Source organism: Hyperolius riggenbachi, chromosome 2, assembly GCF_040937935.1.
Source record: "Hyperolius riggenbachi isolate aHypRig1 chromosome 2, aHypRig1.pri, whole genome shotgun sequence".
Classification (NCBI taxonomy): Eukaryota; Metazoa; Chordata; class Amphibia; order Anura; family Hyperoliidae; genus Hyperolius; species Hyperolius riggenbachi.
The window spans coordinates 332361828-332386434 of record NC_090647.1 but is presented as its reverse complement, the minus strand read 5'-3'; positions in this window follow the sequence as shown (position 1 = coordinate 332386434).

The following is a 24607-nucleotide window of genomic DNA, read 5'->3' as shown; positions in this document are numbered from 1 at the left end:
TAAACTATCAATTTCTTATTGGTGCTCACAAAACTAATAGATGTAGGTTATGATCTTCCTGTACGCAAGATTGGGGTAGGGAGACAAAGGTGCCTTGTCTGGGGTGCTAAAATGACCAGAAACAGCCCTTATGGGTTCACACAAGCATACTGGGTAGAAAAGAACACTCCTCATGCTAGACCAGATGTACAAGAGGCATAGTGGGAAAAAACAAACAAACAACAACTTCAGCATTTTGTAAGATATGGTTAGTATCAGAAATCGTGTAGGATGAAGTTTATTGTGACGTAAAGTCAAATAAGAAAAACTGAAAAAATTGTTCTGGGCTCAGTGCATGTCCACAGCAAAATCCATAAAAGTGCTTAACAAATATACAACTGTACTGAAACCATAATAAAAACCATACTAAACCATACTAAAATGATAATACACTGAGATAATAAATCATACAAGAAAATACACAGGGCCGGTTCTCTCATGAGGCAAGGTGAAACACTTGCATCAGGTGCAGAGATTACAGGGGCAGCATGTTTATACTGGGTTTTTACACTAACAGCATGCAGTCAGAGTAAGAGGAGAAGTGAGAGGAGATCGAGCGAGGTGAAGAGGTCATCAGTGGGGAAAAGAAGCTTGTTGTGCTGTGTAAGGAGTCTGACAGTGAGTGAGGGGGGAGCAGGAAAGCAGCAGTGTTTCATCTGACTTGCACAGCAGAAGGGAGGAGGTGGCACTGCTGTCCTGACTGAGGAGGAATAAAGGACGGCCGACTGGCTGAGGGTGAACAATTGGTTTGTCACAGACTCACAGCCAACCAGCCAGTGTGACTGAGAACATTAAGTGAAGCAGAGCAAATTGTTGGGTGCTGTGAAGGGGGGGGGGGGCAGAACCAGGACAAGGTCCTCCAGCACCCAAGGCTGAGACACCAAAGTGCGCCCCTCCATCTCTCCCACCCCAGTCGTCACACACTAACTGCTATTAGACTAAGGGTGCCCATACATACAATAAAAACATTCAATTTTCCTGATTATTCGATCAAAATGATCTAATCGAATGAAAGTTGAAAATATATTTTTTTTCGATCAAGAAATTTGAACGATTATCTTGTTTTTTTTTAGAAAAATCTGATCAGACATGCTGGAAAAATCTTTATATTTAATGTAATGGAATAATTGAACTAAATTATCTAATTAAAAAAAAAATGAAAATTTGTATCATGTATGGGCACCTTAAAAGGGACCTCAGGGCCCACAACACCCTAATCTCTTGCTATCTGGCTTGCAGTCACTGCCATGTATCCCCTTTTCTTATTTCTTTCTGCTTCAAACACAATAGGGGAATGATAGCTGAGTGAGTTGTGCGCCCCCCTCCTACACTGCGCCCCCTGAAGCTGGAGCCTCTCTCACCACTGCCTTGGTCTGGCCCTGGGGTGCATCCTCACAAGTTTGCCTCAGGCAGCAAAAAGTCTAGAACCGGCCTGAAGATACCCCCCTGTAATGAAAGTGATGTAGAACTAAAGTGGCATCATCATTTCAGATACAGGATGATTCCTGAATATACATTCCAAGTATGGTATGCTATTTATTTTGCATGCCAACGAATACAACATATAATATCGTGACCTTATACAGTATGTATAACTTCTTTTGTGTCTGTCCATTTGGGGGATGTGGTGATGTGGTGAAGGCATAAAATGATAAAATGCTTATTGTAGCTGTAAGCTGCTGAAATGTATACTGTGGCACACACATATATATATATATATATATATATATATATATACAGTATCTATCTATCTATCTATCTATCTATCTATCTATCTATATATATATATATATATATATATATACAGTGGCTTGCAAAAGTATTCGGCCCCCTTGAAGTTTTCCACATTTTGTCACATTACTGCTGCAAACATGAATCAATTTTATTGGAATTCCACATAAAAGACCAACACAAAGTGGTGTACACGTGAGAAGTGGAATGACAATCATACATTGTTCCAAACATTTTTTACAAATAAATAACTGCAAAGTGGTGTGTGCATAATTATTCAGCCCCCTTTGATCTGATTGCAGTCAGTTGCCTATAGACATTGCCTGGTGAGTGCTAATGACTAAATAAAGTGCACCTGTGTGTAATCTAATGTCAGTACAAATGCAGCTGCTCTGTGACCTCAGAGGTTATCTAAGAGAATATTGGGAGCAACAACACCATGAAGTCCAAAGAACACACCAGACAGGTCAGGGATCAAGTTATTGAGAAATTTAAAGCAGGCTTAGGCTACAAAAAGACTTCCAAAGCCTTGAACATCCCACGGAGCACTTTTCAAGCGATCATTCAGAAATGGAAGGAGTATGGTACAACTGTAAACCTACCAATACAAGGCCATCCACCTAAACTCACAGGCCGAACAAGGAGAGCGCTGATCAGAAATGCAGTCAAGAGGCCCATGGTGACTCTGGATGAGCTGCAGAGATCTACAGCCCAGGTGGGAGACTCTGTCCATAGTACAACTATTAGTCATGCACTGCGCAAAGTTGGCCTTTATGGCAAGAAGAAAGCCATTGTTAACAAAAAAGCATAAGAAGTCCCATTTTCAGTTTGCCACAAGTCATGTGGGGGACACAGCAAACATGTGGAAGAAAGCGCTCTGGTCAGATGAGATCAAAATTGAACTTTTTTGGCCAAAATGCAAAACGCTATGTGTGGAGGAAAACTAACACGGCACATCACTCTGAACACACCATCCCCACTGTCAAATATGGTGGTGGCAGCATCATGCTCGGGGAGTGCATCTCTTCAGCAGGGACAGAGAAGCTGGTCAGAGTTGATGGGAAGATAGATGGAGCCAAATACAGGGCAAACTTGGAAGAAAACCTCTTGGAGACTGCAAAAGACTTGAGACTGGGGCGGAGGTTCACCTTCCAGCAGGACAATGACCCTAAAAATAAAGCCAGGGCAACAATGGAATGGTTTAAAACAAAACATATCTATGTGCTAGAATGGCCTAGTCAAAGTCCAGATCTAAATCCAATCGAGAATCTGTGGCAAGATCTGAAAACTGCTGTTCACAGACGCTGTCTATCTAATCTGACTGAGCTGGAGCTGTTTTGCAAAGAAGAATGGGCAAGGATTTCAGTCTCTAGATGTGCAAAGCTGGTAGAGACATACCCTAAAAGACTGGCAGCTGTAATTGATGCAAAAGGTCGTTCTACGAAGTATTGACTCAGGGGGCCGAATAATTACGCACACCCCACTTTGCAGTCATTTATTTGTAAAAAAATGTTTGGAATGATTTTCGTTCCACTTCTCACGTGTACACCACTTTGTATTGTTCTTTCACGTGGAATTCCAATAAAATTTATGCATGTTTGTGGCAGTAATGTGACAAAATGTGGAAAACTTCAAGGAGGCTGAATACTTTTGCAATCACGGTATATATATATATATATATATATATATATATATATATATATATATATATATATATATATATATATATATATATATATATATACATATATATATTATCTTAATTTTGCCCCTCATTTATATAGAGCTGACACATTAGCTACAGCATTTTGCAGCGAACATAGAACTATTCACATTGAAGATTATGACATGCATGCTTTGCTTTTTTTTTTACAATTACATTTTAGTTTATGCACCTTGTAACACTTTCTTTAGCTTAGCCAAAACTTTTTTTTATGGAGCTACTTTTGATCTACTGCACTTTTGATCATGTTGCAGTTTTCTTCATCTAGATAGATACCTTCTTTTTTTCTTTGTCTGTCATCATGAATTGGATTGGTACATCCTGACAGGTGACTGAGAAAGAATAGATCTTTGGAAAAAATAGAAAAGCAAGTGAATGTTCTACCCATAATTCCCTGGGTTAAGCTATATCAGTCAATCTTAGGACTAATTCATGTCAGTACTTGTTTCCAATATCCTTGAGTCTCAAGCGGAAGGTTGATAAAATTGAAGTGGAAATGAAGTTGGATGCACAGGAGGATACATACAACAATAGCCTTGTGAAATGGGTTTGTATCCCTGATATACTCTTTGGAGCATCAGGGTTCCTTATGACCTTGTTTGTGTCATTGGCAAATATATGTATTTTTTATATTCTACACTGAATTAATGAGTTAGATTCTGTGCCTGATTTTGTATAGATTCGGATACAGATGTTTTTACAGTGCAATATATGCATCATCCATGGGAAAAAGGGCTCATTCTTGAGAATAAATATGCATAGAGCAAAGCATAAATGTCTTTTTTTCCACTTTAATCATAGGTTAAGAATGCATTGAAACATATTTTATACTAGCCTGCAAAGAATTCAATCTATACAGTTTTTTTGTTGATTTGAAAATGTCAGTTTTATGCTCAGGTCTATGTCTAGGCATATTTCATATTCATAACTTAGGTAGGGAACGACTGCTGTTTAAGGATGATTAGGGCACGGCAGTGGAAGGTAAGCCACACTGTGTATGGCACAAAACCTTTTAAATTAATATTTGAATAATCTCATGTAATTTCATCCTCTCCTCTACAACAAATGCTCCCATGGGTAGATATAAGTTACATTTGTTAAATCCATGCATGTGTTGCATTTTGAACATTTGAACATTTGAACATTTGTGAACCCTTTGTGGCTGATTTACTAAAGGAGTTGTCTTTTTTTCCTGTGACTTGTGCTCACTTTAAATCAGTTTCTGGGTAATAAAAATAGAACTGGTTACTTTATGTGATATTAACTATTACTTAACTAAATTAAGAGAAAGAAAGATAGAAATTACATATTTAATTGATACACTAGCTGCTTTTTGATAAATACTTGCTCTACTTACATACAGTGGTGTGAAAAACTATTTGCCCCCTTCCTGATTTCTTATTCTTTTGCATGTTTGTCACACTTAAATGTTTCTTCTCATCAAAGACCGTTAACTATTAGTCAAAGATAACATAATTGAACACAAAATGCAGTTTTAAATGATGGTTTTTATTATTTAGTGAGGAAAAGAAACTCAAAACCTACATGGCCCTGTGTGAAAAAGTGATTGCCCCCCTTGTTAAAAAATAACTTAACTGTGGTTTATCACACCTGAGTTCAATTTCAGTAGTCAGCCCCAGGCCTAATTACTGCCACACCTGTTTCAATCAAGAAATCACTTAAATAGGGGATATCTGACACAGAGAAGTAGACCAAAAGCACCTCAAAAGCTAGACATCATGCCAAGGTCCAAAGAAATTCAGGAACAAATGAGAACAAAAGTACTGTAATTGAGATCTATCAGTCTGGTAAAGGTTATAAAGCCATTTCTAAAGCTTTGGGACTCCAGCAAACCACAGTGAGAGCCATTATCCACAAATGGCAAAAACATGGAACAGTGAAGAACCTTCCCAGGAGTGGCCAGCCGACCAAAATTACCCCAAGAGCGTGGAGAAAACTCATCCGAGAGGCCGCAAAAGACCCCAGGACAACATCTAAAGAGCTGCAGGCCTCACTTGCCTCAATTATGGTCAGTGTTCACGACTCCACCATAAGAAAGAGACTGGGCAAAAACGGCCTGCATGGCAGATATCCAAGGCGCAAACCACTTTTAAGCAAAAAGAACATTAACACTCATCTCAATTTTGCTAAAAAACATCTCAATGATTGCCAAGACTTTTTGGAAAATACCTTGTGGACCGACGAGACAAAAGTTGAACTTTTTAGGAGGTGTGTGTCCCATTACATCTGGTGTAGAAGTAACACAGCATTTCAGCAAAAGAACATCATACTAACAGTAAAATATGGTGGTGGTAGTGTGATGGTCTGGGGTTGTTTTGCTGCTTCAGGACCTGGAAGGCTTGCTGTGATAGATGGAACCATGAATTCTACTGTCTACCAAAAAATCCTGAAGGAGAATGTCCAGCCATCTGTTCGTCAACTCAAGCTGAAGCGATCTTGGGTGCTGCAGCAGGACAATGACCCAAAACACACCAGCAAATCCACCTCTGAATGGCTGAAGAAAAACAAAATGAAGACTTTGGAGTGGCCTAGTCAAAGTCCTGACCTGAATCCTATTGAGATGTTGTGGCATGACCTTAAAAAGGTGGTTCATGCTAGAAAACCCTCAAATAAAGCTGAATTACAACAATTCTGCCAAGATGAGTGGGCCAAAATTCCTCCAGAGCGCTGTAAAAGACTTGTTGCAAGTTATCGCAAACGCTTGTTTGCAGTTATTGCTGCTAAGGGTGGCCCAACCAGTTATTAGGTTGAGGGGGCAATTTCTTTTTCACACAGGGCCATGTAGGTTTTGAGTTTTTTTTCTCACTAAATAAAAAAAACCATAATTTAAAACTGCATTTTGTGTTCAATTATGTTATCTTTGACTAATAGTTAACGGTTTTTGATGAGCAGAAACATTTAAGTGTGACAAACATGCAAAAGAATAAGAAATCAGGAAGGGGGCAAATAGTTTTTCACACCACTGTAACATATGTATTGTACTGTCCATGTTTTGATTTTAGTGATTTTTCTACAGTAAAAAAAAGAAAAAATCCCTCTTAGCATTTCCTGTTTTAACTGTGGCTATTTTGAAGCCAATCCTGATGTCATTACCTCCCTTAGTCTGCTCTGCCTGATTGTGTATGCATTGCCTGCCCTTCACTATAGAAAGTGCATTGTCTCAGCATAAGAAATATTGGCCAATCAGAGAGAAACAGAGGTGTGGGAGGGAAAAACAGGAATTGAAAGAGGCTTCAGCCAATCAGGCTGCATTAGTTAAGTCTGAGGAGAAAGTAGAGAAGCAAAAAAGGACAAACCAGCATGCTCTGCAACTTCCTTTGTGTGTACCAAATAAGAGTCAGGTAAACTGGGGAATGATCATTTAACAACAAGAAAAGTAATAGTGATTTTAACTTTTGGAATGCATGGTTAGCATCCTTATTACTGTACTTGTTTCCAGATAAAAATAAACAATTGATTTTTTTTGTTTTATGCCCGACATATTACGCAGCGCTGTACAGAGTATATTGTCTTGTCACTAACTGTCCCTCAGAGAGGCTCACAATCTAATCCCTGCCATAGTCATATTTCCAGGTATGTATCATCTGGTGCATATATCGTAGCCTAGGGCCAATTAAGGGGGAAGCCAATTAACTCATCTGTATGTTTTTGGGATGTGGAAGGAAACCAGAGCCACCGTGCTGCCCTTCTTACACTGCTACCTACTGCTACCTACTGCTGTCTGCTGGTTGATAGGTGGACACTTGTAATTTTGAGCCTTGGGGAACACTGGTGTCATTGTAGTACATAGGAGTTGACATAAGTAAGACATGTTGTGTTGGCACCCTGATGGCTTCAGAAAAACTCCCTCACTCTGCCCTTGTAATGAGTATTGTGCATAATGGCAAGTTATTAGTTGTCATAGATCTTAATTTGTTTGATACAGGAGTCTCATTTCAGACAGTGTAAGAATTAGGCAGACACATTAAAGAGATGCCCATGTTCACATAATGCAGACTATTCATGCTCTCCTGCTCTTCCCTCCTTCTCAGGGTTCGAATCTCGGCTCTGCCTGTTCAGTAAGCCAGCACCTATTCAGTAGGAGACCTTAGGCAAGCCTCCCTAACACTGCTACTGCCTATAGAGCGTGTCCTAGTGGCTGCAGCTCTGGCGCTTTGAGCAGGGCAGTTTCTAGGCTAAATTGAACCCAGGGCGAGGGTGTAAAAATTGAGCCCCCTTTCCCCCTGCACCCCTGAGGACTCGTGAACCCTTACTTTTTTGGATCAGTTACAAAGCCACAGGTCACAAGTAGATCTGCCTACTTACTAGTGACCAGCTGCTCATGCAGGAGGAAGCAGGGACCAGGAAAACACACAAGCGAAGAGAACCCGGAAAGCCGACTCCTCCATGGGTGACGCGCACTGACAGCCTGCAGTGCCGCTACACGACATAAAGTGTCATCACGCGGTGGTGACGTGATGATGACTTGACGTCTGACGCAGGCAGCCTAGGAGGAGTTAAGGTGCCCATACACTCGTCAGATTGGCAGCAGATAGATAAGAAATGCATCTGATGATCTATCTGATGCGTTTTTAGAACATTTTTTACCAGGATAGAATTCCAATAGATTTCATTTTGAAATCTATTGAAATTCGATCTGATGGCATTTTTTTGCCATCAGATTTCCATTAAGGCCAATGCAAACTGATAAGCAATCTCATCAGATCGACCTAAATTTTCCACCCTGCAAGTTCGATGGAAATCCATCGAAATCGATCGAAATCGGCCGTCGATCGGTCGATTGGCCAACGGATTTGCAATCGATCGATCGATCGATCGATCGGGATCGATCGGTCGGCCAGAAAATCGGCTGAGTGTATGGGCTGCTTTAAGGAAGGTGATAACACTGGTAATCTCCTTTCTTCTTCCACTTGGCTGCACTGCATGTCACCAGCTTCCTAGCGGTTATGTCCTTCTGCCTGTGCCTCCCTTCTTCTACTTGCCGGTCTGCACCCAGTGCGGTCGCCCTGCCCGCACTGCCCAAGAAACAGCCCTGGCTTTGAGTCCGCCAGGAGAAAAGCGTGATATAAATGTTATTTGTCTTGTCTTGTCTTGTCTTCTCCTCAGCCTTTCAAGGGTCCTTCCAGATTCCAACCTCACATTACAAAGGTAGTTGCAATGCATAGCTGTGTGCCCTCAGCAGACCTAAAACCCTTCTTCACATCCTCCTTTTCTTCCAAAATTATTAATCGTGTAGTCTACAATTCTTTTTATCAGGAAAAATTAACATTGTTTTAATGTGGATCTTAATTTCCCTTCCTGGAATAATATGAATACCATCACCGAACAACAGGAAAAGAGTTGGGAGATATTACACAACATCTAAGATTTCTATTAAGTAGATGTCTGAAAGTTAGATGTACTGAACATATTATGAATACCTAGGGAACATAACATGTACAACCTGTCACATGATTGTATGAAATTCCAAAGATGTGGCTTAGTAAGATGTTTGTGGAGAAACTAATTGTGAAGCCAGGCTGGAGAAATAGGGATTTGTTGAAAATTACATAGTTACATAGTTACATAGTTATTTGGGTTGAAAAAAGACATACGTCCATTGAGTTCAACCAGAGAAAAAAGTACAACACCAGACTGCTCCCTCAAATATCCCTGTTGATCCAGAGGAAGACAAAACAACCTTACAAGGCATGGTCCAATTAGCCCCAAAAGGGAAAAAAATTCCTTCCCGACTCCAGATGGCAATCAGATAAAATCCCTGGATCAACATCATTAGGCATTACCTAGCATTTGTAGCCATGGATGTCTTTCAACGCAAGGAAAGCATCTAAGCCCCCTTTAAATGCAGGTATAGATTTTGCCATAACTACTTCCTGTGGCAATGCATTCCACATCATAATCACTATTAGTGTAAAGAACCCTTTCCTAAATAAATTTCTAAAACGTTTTTCCTCCATACGCAGATCATGTCCTCTAGTCCTTTGAGAAGGCCTAGGGACAAAAATCTAATCTGCCAAGCTTTTATATTTCCCTCTGATGTACTTATACATGTTAATTAGATCCCCTCTAAGGCGTCTTTTCTCTAGACTAAATAAACCCAGTTTATCTAACCTTTCTTTGTAAGTGAAACCTTCCATCCCATGTATCAATTTTGTTGCTCGTCTTTGCACCTGGTTCAACTTCAATATCTTTCCTGTAATGTGGTGCCCAGAACTGAATTCCATATTCCAGATGTGGCCTTACTAGAGCGTTAAACAGGGGCAATATTATGCTAGCATCTCAAGTTTTTGTTTCCCTTTTAATGCATCCCAAAATTTTGTTACCTTTAGCTGCAGCGGCTTGGCATTGAGTGTGATTATTTAACTTGTTGTCAATGAGTACTCCTAAGTCCTTCTCCAAGTTTGATGTCCCCAACTGTATCCCATTTATTTTGTATGGTGCTAGACCATTGGTACGACCAAAATGCATGACTTTACATTTTTCAACGTTGAATTTCATCTGCCATTTATGTGCCCATATAGCCATCCTATCCAGATCCTGTTGCAATGTGTCCCTATCTTCCTGAGAGTTGATGATTCTGCACAATTTTGTATCATCTGCAAAAATAGCAACATTGCTCACTACTGAATTAATAAATAAATTGAAGAGCACTGGACCCAGTACAGACCCCTGTGGGACCCCACTGCTAACCGTCTCCCATTTTGAGTATGATCCATTGACCACAACTCTTTGTTTTCTGTCCATTAGCCAGTTCCCTATCCATGCACACAGACTCTTCCCCAGTCCTTGCATCCTCAACTTTTGCACCAGACGTTTGTGGGGAACAGTGTCGAAGGCCTTTGCAAAGTCCAAGTATATCACATCTACAGCATTCCCAATAATAATAATAATTAATATCCACATTAGCGTTCACTACCTCATAAAACCTGAGCATGTTAGTCAAACAGGACCTGTCTTTAGTAAACCCATGTTGATGCTGAGAAATAAGATTGTTTTCTACTATGAAGTCATGTATAGTATCTCTTAGTAACCCCTCAAATAGTTTGCATACAACTGATGTTAAGCTTACAGGTCTATAATTTCCTGGATCTGATATTTTGCCCTTCTTAAATAATGGGAAAACGTGGGCTGAACGCCAATCCACTGGGACTCCAGTTGAAATAGAGTCACAAAAGATAAGATACAGGGGTTTATCTATAACTGAACTTAATTCCCTTAGGACCCGAGGATGCATGCCATCCGGGCCAGGTGCCTTGTCTATTTTTTATTTATTTAGTCTTGCCTTCACTTCTTCCTGCGTTAAGTATTTAATATTACAGTTGGAAGATTGAGACTCTTCTGCCTCTGTAATTTGCAACAGGGATGTTTCCCTTGTGAAGACAGAAGCAAGAAAGCATTTAATAACTCTGCCTTACCTTGGTCATCCACCACTGAGTTCCCCCATCATCCTTTAGGAGCCCAATACAGTCAACCTTTCTTTTTTTAGATTTGATGTACTTGTAAAACTTTTTTGGGTTAGATTTAATAATAATAATAATTCAAAAAGAAGGGTGTGAATTTGTAAATTAAAAATGCTATCCAAATGGTCTAAATATGGTGATTGATCTCAACTTTTCTACACCATTTTTTGCAGATTGTTTTACAAAAAAACATTTGTAAATTGGTTTTCTCCCTGAGGACCCAAAGTGCATCTGTGTAATGAGTGACTTGTGAAGTCTAATATCTTGCATAGGTAGATCTTCTGCATTTTTTAATTTATGTTTTTATTAGAATTTTAGATGTATTGTCTATGTATTGAGCATTTTAGATCATCTATTTATGGATGAGCACACAGATTTTGTGAAATTCCAAATTTTGCAATTTTAAGTTGAAAGTCAGAACTCAGAATTTCTGGAATACTAACTAGTGAATTCTAAATATGGCACAGGGGGAAGAGAGATGGCACATGGGGGAACAAGGGTGACACACAGGGGGAACAGAGGTTGCACACAGGGAGAGCAGAGTTGGCACATTGTATGTATTTGGGGGGTACACTGATGCATTGTGTTTATTTTGGGGATACACTGATGCATTATTTGGAGGGAAACATAACATAATGTGTATTTTGTGGGAAACTACTGCCGCACTATGTGTATTCTGAGTTGAAATTGCCACATTAAAAGTATTTTCTAGGGAAATGCTGCCAAATAATGTGTATCTTGGGGGAAACTGCTTAGCGCTTGGAGAAACTTCTGCTGTTTTTAACTAGCACCCATACAGGGTGCTGGAACTCACTCAGATCTCTCTGACAGCTCCCATCAAACTGTGCCAATAGCAAACTGTGTGTCAATATGTAATTATATAGCACTGACATCTTCTACAATTAGTACAGAATGCCGCCGCAAGGCTGTTAACGAGCCAACCCCGCCATTGCCACATAACACCAACCCTGAGCTCACTCCACTGGCTACCGATAAAATGGAGAATTCTGTTTAAGATTGGCTTACTGACATTCAAATCCTTGCACAATCTGGGCCCTGGATACCTGAAGGACTTGTTGCAAATTGCAAATACATCACACCCCCCACAATCTTAGATCAAAAGGACGTAACACCTTGGTCACCCCCAGAGTCCACCTCAAAACCTTTGGAGACAGAGCCTTTTGTCATGCTGCCCCTACACTTTGGAACTCCCTGCCACACCCAATCAGGACAGCCCCATCCCTGGAAGCATTTAAGTCTAAACTGAAAACCTACCTTTTCAGCCTGGCATTCATGAACATCTGACTATCTCCTCTGTAACACAACCCAGCCTGAAACCCTGTATTAATCTGAGACACAGCTATGCGCTTTGAGTCCTATGGGAGAAAAGCGCTTTACAAATGTTATTGTATTGTATTGTATTATTGTACAGTACTTTACCGAGTGCATAGTCATGTCACTGACTGTCCTCTAAAGGGGTTTACAATCAAATACTGCCATAGCCATAATCTAATGTCCTACCATATTATTAATGTGCAGTGCTACACAGTACATAGTCATGTACATAGGAACCCACAATCTAATCCCTACCATTGTCATAGTCTAATGTGCTACCATATTTTTATTATGTATTTTTTATATATAGCACTGACATCTTTTGCAGCAGTTTACAGAGTAAAAAGTCAAATTACTGACTGTCCTCAGAGGAGCTCACAATCTAATACCTACCATCATATTGTGGCAGAGAACTCTGACTAATGTGTGTTTCTGGTGGGACAATTCCTACTTACTTGTTTGAGGGTCACTTTTCTCACATTTGGGGAGGACACACGTGCCAACTGACTTTGGGATTCACTTTTACTAGGAAATGTTCATTGGTCACACCTTCTGCCTGTTTTGTCATGGAAGTTGCTTGTTGTGGCCACGTTCACTTTTGATGCAGCTGGTGTTGTGCACCGCCGGGGGGCGCCATATGTCTGAAGTGCCTAGGGCAACACAAACCCTAAATACAGACCTACAGACAGCAAGGACATAGCTGCTAAGTATTGGCTGAATATTGCACTGGTTAAGGGCACCACCTCTGACACATGAGACCAGGGTTCAAATCCTGGTGGAAGTTCCTATTCAGTAAGAAGTCCTTGAATAAGACCCAATAACACTGCAGGGCGGCATATTGAGCACACCTTTAGTGGCTGCAGCTCTCAAGCGATTTAAGTCTGATAGGAGAAAAATGCTATACACAGGTCAGCATTATTACCTGTGTAGAAATATAGATAAAACATGCCTTACTGCCAAATTGAATAGAAATGTCATGAAAGTAGAGATAAAGCATCTAAGACCCCTAATCGCTGGATAAAGGAGGCAACAGAGTAAGAAAGAAAGTGGTGCAAAAAGAAAAAATATTTAAGGTGTGTTGTGCTCCCATGCTGGGGTCTAAAGCACAGGCAGTGGGAGTCAGGTTAGGCAGGAATGCTCATTATATAATGTCAGGAGTCCAAATGGAACATATGATTGATTGATTGATTGATTGATTGATTGATTGATTGATTTTGCTAATTGAAGGTAATGTCATTAATGTGATTGTAGGAAACAGATCATCCTTTTTGTTTTCTTGTTCATAGGCTTTCCCATCTGATCAGCGCTGGAGGAGGTGCTTGGCGAAGGTATTGGCTCACTTGCCAATCCCAATATAGAGAACTGCTGCTTCAAGTGCTGCTCATAAATCCACATTCAAGTCTGGTTCCTAGGGGAGCGGACATCATTACAATGGCTAGTGGGAGTAGACAGCATTACAATGGCCAGCGGGAGTGGATAATGGCCAGTGGTAGTGGACAGCATTGCAGTGGACAGCAGGAGTGATCAGCATGAGCAGACAATGGCCAGCTGGAGGAGATAACATTACAATGGCCAGTGGGAGTGGACAATGGCCAATGGTAGTGGACAACATTGCAGTGGCCAGCAGGAGTGGACAATTGCCAGCTGGAGCAGGTAACATTACAATGACAGACGGGAGTGGACAATGGCCAATGGTAGAAGACAGCATTACAATGGCATTCGGGAGCAGACAATGGCCAGTGGGAGAGGACACCATTAGAATGGCTGGTGGGAGTGGCCAGCGGGGCGGACAGCATTACAATGGCTGGCGGAAGTGGAGAATGGCCAGCGGAAGCGGACAGCATTACAATGGCTGGCGGGAGCGGCCATCATTACCATGGATAGGGGTGAACGAACGACATAAGCATGGATGGGGGCAAAGCCTAGCTTACTATTTGCACTAAAAGACGCACCAACTCCCCCCCCCCCACCACCACCACCACTATTTTTAAGGGAGAAAAAAATGTGTCTTATTATTCAAAAATGCGGTAATTATTTATTATTAAGTCAGGTACTTAAATTTGTTATTTTTTTTAAAACATGTTTACAAATGCACATGACTGGGTCACAGGTTCAGTGGGTCAGTGCTAAATATTCTATTTTTTCAGGTTATGATAAACTAGGGAAAAGTTAACAATGATGTCGCTGTCACCAGTGAATAACAATGAACCTCTCCAAAGTAGATTAACAGAGCAATAAAAACTTGACATGGGTTCTAACTCTTCTCCATTCTGCTTATAAGTTTTAAGTTTTTAAAGCTGTTAGTGTCTCAGCTGGAAATATTTCCCCACTTCCTGTCAATGGTGACTAGGAAGGAGCAAATAAATCCCCCTAATACAGCAAATTTTCACTAAGGCTTTTTTTCCATGGACACTAGTTGAAGGCAGTGAATAGAAAACAAGGGTGGAGGCGCCCAATATATTTAAAACTACTAAAAAAAAGTTTGAAAATGAGAAGCAGTGTTTGTTTTACCTTATCTGAAGAATTGGACCAGTCGAACTGGGCAAAGTTTTTATTGAAGCACAATAAGACAACGTGTTTCACGGGTCCTCACCAGCTTCTTCTGGTCAATACAAAAGTGCCTTGTTGATTGTAAGAGTAAGAGCGCCTCACCATGAATACACCACCTGTCAGCTGCTTCTGTCCTTTGGCCAGGAGCTTGCTATCTCTTGGGATGGAGTAGAATCTAAGCGCAGCAACTGCCATCCTCAGACGTGACATGAGACTTTTTTTTACTAACATGTGACACAACCACATGTCAAATGTGACACGTGTTGTGTTACCAAACACTTCCTTTTGGCTGCATGTAATTGCAGCCGAATGGCACTTGTGTCCAGCATCCAAAAGGAGTTTAGGAGAAGCAGGCAGTTCATCTCAGCTGCCCTTGGAAAAGAGGCATTAACCATGAAAGGGAAGAAACTGAACCTATCTAAACCAGCAGCTGTCAATCGGTTAGCTGACAGTTGGTTGATTAACTAGCACTTAGATGCCTTGGTTGGCTTGATTTAACAACCTCCCTGAGTTAGCAGAGATCTGTAAGATGTTTTTTTCTTATTACGTGGAGTGACACATGTGGGGACAAAGTGGAAAACAATAACAATAATGATAACAAAATAAGACTTAACAGGTTTTAACTCTTGCCACAGCACCTAAAACAAGCAAAAAAAGACTTTGCTCATTATATAATTTAATATAAATTATATAATAACCTGACTAAAACAGTAAAATTGTGTTTTAGGCTTTGTTTTCTCTTTTGAGGAACTTGGTGCATTTTTCCATTTTCACATTCTTCACTTTTTTTTTCAGCCATGTACATCCATGTATATTTGTCTGATCTGCCAATGATCATGCAATTTGTGACAGCGTGGAGTCATGACTCACATTTCTGTTTGTGGATCAGACAAATCTGCATGCATAGTTTTAGTAGTAGATTTGCAAAAATAATATTCACCCAATTTGTCAGATTCCTTCATTTCACAGATCGATTTGCTCACTTCTAATGTCCGTTAAAACTTTACATTACACCCTATAATCAATTACAGCTGAACTTTGGCAGCAGATGATCCTGTCTGAGAAGCTGCTGTTTTGGTTCCTTGCTCTGATAACATTTTAGTAGCCAGAAAGGAAAGCAGAACATTTTGTAGACGCAGGTGTTTTATTTGTTTTCATTACACTGGATTTATGCATTCTGATTAAAAATTGTACCACTATCTAGTACAGTCTTCTCTTATTACAAAGAACTAGAGTCAGCTAATAAGAACCAGCTGTTTTCCCAGAGTTGGAGAGCAGTGAGAAACTGATGACAACCTACTTGAACCTTAACCTTTGAACTTGACCTCTTGCTAATACCTTCAGCTGCTGATTGTTGTGGAAGTCTGACAGATCCTTTTGTCTTTTTGTAGTTTTGGACTGCAAACAGATAAATGCTTTCTATTTGTCCTTTGGCAGAACAGAAGAAGTGATCAATACTGCCCAGGAATGATGTCAAGGATTTGCTGCTACAGCTTATGAATGTGAAAATACAACCCAAAAAAACACCTTTTGGGGCAAAAGATGGAAAGGTGTAAAGGTTTATTGATTTTCTTTTTTCTGCTTCTGAAATAGCAACCAGAGCCACAATAGAAAAAAGAAGGCTTTGTGTGGTAAGAAGTATAGAAAAACTGGCTTGCAAACAGTGATTAGATCTAATGCTCCTGCATTTAAGTATTGTGTTGTCTCGGAAATATGTGACTGCTCAATTTTGTTTGAGGTTTCTGTCATTTAACTTCCCATTGCGGGTTTGTATAGCGTGCTTCTATTCTTCTTCTATGTTCTAAAACAAAACACACACACACATATATATATAGTATACAGTATATTATGTATATGTATATATATATATATTATACACACGTATGCGTTTATATTATTCTTGTGAACAGTGGGTTGTGGACATCAGTCACTGAAAAAAGTATCAGCGCAAGAACTATCTTTACTTTCTCACACATGCAAATACATTTAGTTAGCTTCCCTGCAGGTCTTTTTTCAATACACTCCAAGAATACCTCATGTCTTCCACTCTAAAATTAAAGCTAAGACGGGTAAAAAAAACCAATAACATTTAAAGTGACTACCAGTTTCAATGCACTCTCAGGAGATTTCAGGCAGTTTAGATCAAAGTGAATAGATTGTATACAATTTTTTAAAATCAAAATAATTTTTATCAAATCAAGTATAGATACCTTTACTCAACAAAAATGTGTCACTTGGAGGCTGGTGATAGAATGAAAATAATGCAAATATGTCACCTACCGGTATATGTGGTGACATGTCAAACCCTATAGCAATGTGCTGCAGCAGCAAACTGTACCATGTGGCACATTTTTATTTAATTTAAGTATTTATATATCGCAGACATCTACTGCAGTGATTTTCAGAGTATATAGTCTTGTCTCACATACAAATAACTAAACTATATGTTTTGGGTATGCATGAGGAAATCAGGGTGCCTGGAAGAAGCCCACACAAACACAGGAAGATCACACAAACTTCATGGATATAGTGTTCTAGCCTAGATTTAAACCAGGGACCCAGCACCTCAAGACAAGAGTTCTCTTTAGAACTACTGCAAGGCATTCTTTTTCCAATTCCTGAAGGATTAGTATTATGAGATAAAACTGGGAGAAGAAATAAAAGTTTATATGAAGTTCCATACACACCTGTTGCTTGGCAAGGATGAGTACACGAGTACTGCATCAAGTTTGTTTGTTTTCTACATTCTTGCATGGGTTTCCTCCCACATCCCAAAAATATACTAATAAGTGAATTGGTCTCTATCCCCCCAACCTCCCATAAAAAAATGGCCTAAAACTGAATACTCACCTCCAGGGGAGAAACTAGAATTAATAGGGCCCTCCTGCAAAAATGATAGGCCCCCTTGGTCCCCGAACCCCATGCGGGTCACGTGATCGGGAGATGGTGAATAGCAGCAGAGAGTGTTTTGCTGTGAAGCAGGAACAAAATTACGCACACTCCTGCGCACAATTTTTGTGAGCCAACAGGGAGGTTTTTTTGCTAATTGGCAGCACTTGAGGTTGAGGAGAGGGAGAAGGAAGGGCCCCAATGTCTCTGAGCCACCCTGCAATGGCAGGGGTTGCAGGGGTTATTGCTATGCCCATGCTCACCTTGCGATGAAGGAAGATGGATCACAGTGACGTCCCATGACGAGGAACGTTCCCCCATCCATCTTCCTGCCAGTTGGTATGCATGACGGCATGCTACGGGTGCAAATGGGAGGTCAAGCAATTATGGTACTTTGCATGGAGTCTTCTGGGATCTTAAAGATCCAATCTGCCGTGACGGTTGTTATTGCGTATCGCTAAACGTCATTCGTAAGTTTGCACACCTGTACCCACATCGTAAGATCGCGGAAACGACTGCTCGTCGCTTGAAAAGAATCACAGGTCGTCTGGAAAATGGTTGGTAAAAAAGGCGAGGTGGGTAGGTGCATTTCAATTATTGTAAGTACATTAAACTATGACTATGGAAGGGACTAGAGTAGTGAGTGACCTCTGAGAGGAATACATTTGAAAAAGTTGCGAGCTAATTTAGGCACAACGTTAAATAACGATATTACGAGAAATATCGGTAAATAATATTATAATAATAATAAGCGCAACGTTAAATAACAAAAACGAGAACAAAAAGGTAAATACATTTTTTGTGTGGAATTACATTATCAGTAAATTTTAACCTCTCCCTACTCTCACTCAAAACTCTCCACTGGTGGGGCCTAACCCTAAGACCCCCCCTTCCGGTGATGCCTAACCCTAAGACCCCCCTGATGATGCCTAACCCTAAGACCCCCCTGGTGGTGCCTAACCTTAAGACCCCCCTGGTGGTGCATAACCCTAAAACCACCCTGGTGGTGCCTAACTTTAAGACCCCACTGGTGGTGCCTAACCCTAAGACCCCCCAGAGGTGCCTAAAACTAAGACCCCCCCCTAGTGGTGCCTAACCTTAACACCCCCCTCCCCCCAACTAAAAAACATACATTAAATTTCAATGTAATTGCATCTGCCCGCTAAATAGTGTAACTGCTTTCTATATTATGATAAATAACAATTGCGCCCAAATATATTGATAAATAACAATTATGCCCACATATATCGATAAATAACAATTGCACCCATTTTTGGCTGCAACTTTTTCAACTGCTCCTTCTAAGAGACTGTTAGATACATGTACTCTCTGAAACGCTGAGGAAGACTTCATCACTACTGAAATAAACAATAATAATGTAATGCAAGTATCAGCTTCAGGAGGTTTATAATAGTTTAACAACTAAAAATCACCCATGTTGTCATAATTTCAATTCATTGTGACTTCCTCATGACCTCTTTTGAAGCAATACCTAATAGTTGCCAACTGTAAATTTTTAAATAATAGTTTTTTTAAGCTAATATGTGCTGTATGCATAATAAAGAGAAAAGCCACGTGGCATTTGGGCCAACACACATTGGAATTACCCTGTTCAGTAACACAATTGCTAGTGAGGAATCACCTGCATGGCTTTGGTGCCTCCAGTATAAGTTAGATAGGTAGGTGCCTTGTGTATAGTTTAGATAGGTAGGTGCCCTGAGTATAGGTTAGATAGGTAGGTGCCTCCAATGTATATTAGATAGGTAGATGTCCCCAGTATAGGTTAGATCGGTAGGTGCCTCCAATGTATATTAGATAGGTAGATGTCCCCAGTATAGGTTAGATCGGTAGGTGCCCCCAGTATAGGTTAAATAGGTAGGTGCCTCCAGTATAGGTTAAATAGGTAGGTTTCCCCAGTATAGGTTAGATAGGTAGGTGCCCCGAGTATAGGTTAGATAGGTAGGTGCCTCCGTTATAGGTTAGACAGGTAGGTGCCTCCGTTATAGGTTAGACAGGTAGGTGCCTCCAGTATAGGTTAGATAGGTAGGTGCCCTAAGTATAGGTAAGATAGGTAGGTGCATCCAGTGTAGGTAACATAGGTATGTTCAACTGGTATACAATGGAGAATACAGCGGCTGGCACTACGGCGGCACTCAAAACATATCACAACTTGCAATCCAAAAATGCATAGATTCCACCGGGTAATTGCACATGTAAAGCACAGCGTGCTCAGGATCCAGAAACACAGATATCAAGCTCATTCACCAAATAGATAATGAAGATCCGGCACTGCTTCTAGCTTAAAAAGAGCTTTATTGCCAGCGGCTCTTTCAATATGCGAGAGGTATTCAAAAAATATTCATGCAGTACAAACATGTAAAGTGCACATACCCGTTGTGGTTAGTGAAGGTTGTGGGGCATGTTGGTGAGAACGGCCCGCCTACAAAGGTATGTTCCCCCAGTATAGGTTGGATAGGTAGGTGCCCAGAGTATAGGTTAGATAGGTAGGTGCCCTGAGTATAGGTTAGATAGGTAGGTGCCTCCAATATAGGTCAGATAGGTAGGTTCCCTCAGTATAGGTTAGATAGGTAGGTGGCACGAGCGGGCATAGCATAGATACATACTCATCGCAGCCTCCAGCTTCTTCCTACTTCCTCCCCGGCATCTGTCGCATTGGAAACAGCACCTCCTATGATGACTTGGGGTCACATCATCACAGGGGGCACTGTTACCAATGCTACCGTGGCACTGTTACCAAGAAGCTGGAGGCTGCGGTGAGTATGTATCTACGCTATGTCCGCAACTCCCGCCGCTCTGCCCAGTGCCCCCCTCATATAGTGCAATCACCCGGGGGGGGGGGGGGGCAAGATTCAGCGGCAGGGTCAATCTGCCCCCCCCCCTGGGTGATTGCACTATTTGCCCAGGGCTAGAAATGGCCCTGGAGGCGGGCCCCCTACTGACCACAGGCCAGTGGTCCATGCCCGAATGGTCAGTCTGCCCCCGCTGTAAACACATGGCACTTATCAATGCCAAGGGCAAATAACTGTAATCACAGCCTCTGTATTACTTGAATATGCCACAACGGCTTTGCTTTCTTAGTATAGCAAATAGTGCAATCACCCGGGGGGCCAGATTGAGCGGCAGGCTCAACCTGTGTCCCCCCTCCCCGGGTGATTGCACTATTTGCCCGGGGCTAGAAATGACCCTGGAGGCGGGTCCCCTACTGACCATGGGCCCTTGGTCCGTGCCCGAATGCCCGAATGGTCAGTCAGCCCCTGCTGTAAACACATGCCACTTATCAATGCCAAGGGCAAATAACTGTAATCACAGCCTCTGTATTACTTGAATATGCCACAACGGCTTTGCTTTCTTAGTATAGCAAAGACTTATTAACAAATCATACTCAACACCTGGCTGAGGCTCTCCTTCTAATTTTAACTTTCAATTAGTCAATGTTTGACTATTGTACAATATTCCCTCACCCTGATTTGCAGTCTTAAATTTATCAGAGATGACGGCATCTTTATTGTTGGCAAGGTGAATAACTGTGGGATTGGGATTTTTCTTCTGTGAAGTGAACAGGAACATTACATGATCTCTCAGAGTGCTCTTAAGGCAGAATACTGTGTGACATCAGAGTCTAAACATCACTTTGATGGGTGGGGTTTCTACCAAATATACAGCAATATATAGATATAAGAAGAATTTCTGATAATTAAGTTAAAATGGGTGACTTAAATAATTTAAGTTCTACTATATATCATTATGGTTACTCTTTAAGTGATCATATCATTCCCCATGAAGCTAAAGGAATGACAAAATGTCCTCAGTAGTCTGCTATTAGGCTTACCTTAATGCCGCTAATTCATTATTTTTTTTCATTTATTACATGTATTTATTTATTTATTTGGGTGGGATTTGCTAAGCTTCTTCATGTAAATATGTACTCAGAAGTAGTTAGATCAAGGAATGGCTGAGTTTTTGGAAAAAACAAGGGGGAGAAAGAAAAAAAAAGAAAGAAAAGAAATGATAAGCAGCATGTATTTACTGAGTACCGTGAAGTCAGTTTATGAACCTGAATCTACATTTACATTGCGTTTTTATATTCAAAGAAATATTTTTGCACAGAAATGCTGCCATTCTTCAAAGGAGCCATATAAATGTTTCTTTCATGTTCTGTACCTTAAACAAGCAGTGTGTGTTCTAGAGAAAACTGCTTTAAATTATAGCATTCCATAACAGTACTGGAAAACTCCTTCCCTGTCTGTTTCATGCATTAAACAAAAAACTGGAAGAAGTGAACTGCATGCTCGCATCATAGAGTGTCCATACATGAGACAATTAGAAAAGTAGATTAGGCCGTTTAAATGGGTCTATTATGTGCATTGTAGGGATGGACACTCAAAAGTGTTAACCTCGATATGAAGTCTATTTCAAGTACACGTCTGCAAAAATATTTTAGTGTTTTTTCTATATCAAAATATCAGTAGAATATGTATATGCAGATCAGAAGTTAAGCTACAGACAGTGTTTTTTATGTTGATGGATATTGCTTGATCATTAATGTGATCACTGTAACCAGAACAAAAAGGGTACTGTTTTCTGTGGGGAGAAATTATAAAAATGACTGATAATAGCTCATTAATATAAACATCCTTCCTGGATCCTAATCCTAACCTTCACCTTAACTTCAACCCCATCCTAACATTTAACCATAACTAACATCAACTTCTCCTTGATGCTCCCTAGCAAACCTTCCTTCTCCCCCTCCTTGGTCAGCCCCGTCTTAATACTTAACACTAGCCTTCTAACGCCAACATTTCAAGTTATCTTCCTTTATCCTATTGTTTATCCCTAACCATTGTATTATATGCATAGTCCTAACCTATAACTTTGCACTGTACTTTTCAGCTTCATGGTCCAGCTTCCACACAATTATCATTTAGAAGAAACATTCCAAGCACCAATAATGACACTACCAGCAAATGATAGCCACTGTAAGTCAAAACGTGGCATGACAGCTCTACCTCACTGTGCATTGAAGTGCTGTGTGTAGCACAGTGTGTAGAGGGTGCTGGAACACGGATAGCCAGTCCAATTCAGTAAAAAGACTTCCGCACTCTTTCCATAGAATAAAATCTAATAAAGCAATTTGATTTTATTCTACGGAAGGAGTGCGGAAGTCTTGTGTTTCAATGATAGCCAATGATGTGTGTGTCTGCCAATGACACGGCACAGGGATCTATGCACTGTTAATGATAATATTGAGGGCTGCGTGTCTGACGTTGTCAGCAATATGTGGCTAATCCACCATTTGGTGCCTCTTAAAGAATGTTTGGACAGTTGAGTATAATACATCAGAATTTAGCAAAATATGATATATAATTTTAGGAAGATTTTTTTCAGTTCCACAAAAACTACTCTCACTAAGTAAAAATGTATCATTTAAGATAATTTTTCAGTTGTCTTACTTCCTTGACTTAAAATGAAATTCCATTGTTGTGGAAAAATCGATCCCTTTAGTTTAGGTCTATACATTGTAAGGATTAATGGCAAACCTTTTTTAAGCTTGCTTACCTGTAAGCAAGTAAAACACAAGCATGAAAAATACAACATGGTTCATAATAGAATAACAGAGAATGTTTATATAGGATTGTCTATCTTCGCAGTCGGTAGATTTGTCTAGGTGTGGATAATGAGTAGAAAGGGAAAAGGGTTGAGATTAGGAGGAAGGTAAGATGCTAGAATAGGCAGTTATCATTAAGAAGTTAACCACTTGAGGACCGTGGGCTTTACCCCCCTTAAGGACCGGCCACTTTTTTTCCATTCAGACCACTGCAGCTTTCACGGTTTATTGCTCGCTCATACAACCTACCACCTAAATGAATTTTGGCTCCTTTTCTTGTCACTAATAAAGCTTTCTTTTGGTGCTATTTGATTGCTCCTGCGATTTTTACTTTTTATTATATTCATCAACAAAGACATGAATTTTGGCAAAAAAATGATTTTTTTAACTTTCTGTGCTGACATTTTTCAAATAAAGTAAAATTTCTGTATACATGCAGCACGAAAAATGTGGACAAACATGTTTTTGATAAAAAAAAACCCCATTCAGTGTATATTTATTGGTTTGGGTAAAAGTTATAGCGTTTACAAACTATGGTGCAAAAGGTGAATTTTCCCATTTTCAAGCATCTATGACTTTTCTGACCACCTGTCATGTTTCATGAGGGGCTAGAATTCCAGGATAGCATAAATACCCCCAAATGACCCCATTTTGGAAAGAAGACATCCCAAAGTATTCACTGAGAGGCATAGTGAGTTCATAGAACATATTATTTTTTGTCACAAGTAAGCGGAAAATGACACTTTGTGACAAAAAAAAAAGAAGTTTCCATTTCTTCTAACTTGCGACAAAAAAAAATGAAATCTGCCACGGACTCATCATGCCCCTCTCTGAATACCTTGAAGTGTCTACTTTCCAAAATGGGGTCATTTGTGGGGTGTGTTTACTGTCCTCGCATTTTGGGGGGTGCTAATTTGTAAGCACCCCTGTAAAGCCTAAAGGTGCTCATTGGACTTTGGGCCCCTTAGCGCAGTTAGGCTGCAAAAAAGTGCCACACATGTGGTATTGCCGTACTCAGGAGAAGTAGTATAATGTGTTTTGGGGTGTATTTTTACACATACCAATGCTGGGTGGGAGAAATATCTCTGTAAATGACAATTTTTTAATTTTTTTTACACACAATTGTCCATTTACAGAGATCTTTCTCCCACTCAGCATGGGTATGTGTAAAAATACACCCCAAAACACATTATACTACTTCTCCCGAGTACGGCAATACCACATGTGTGGCAC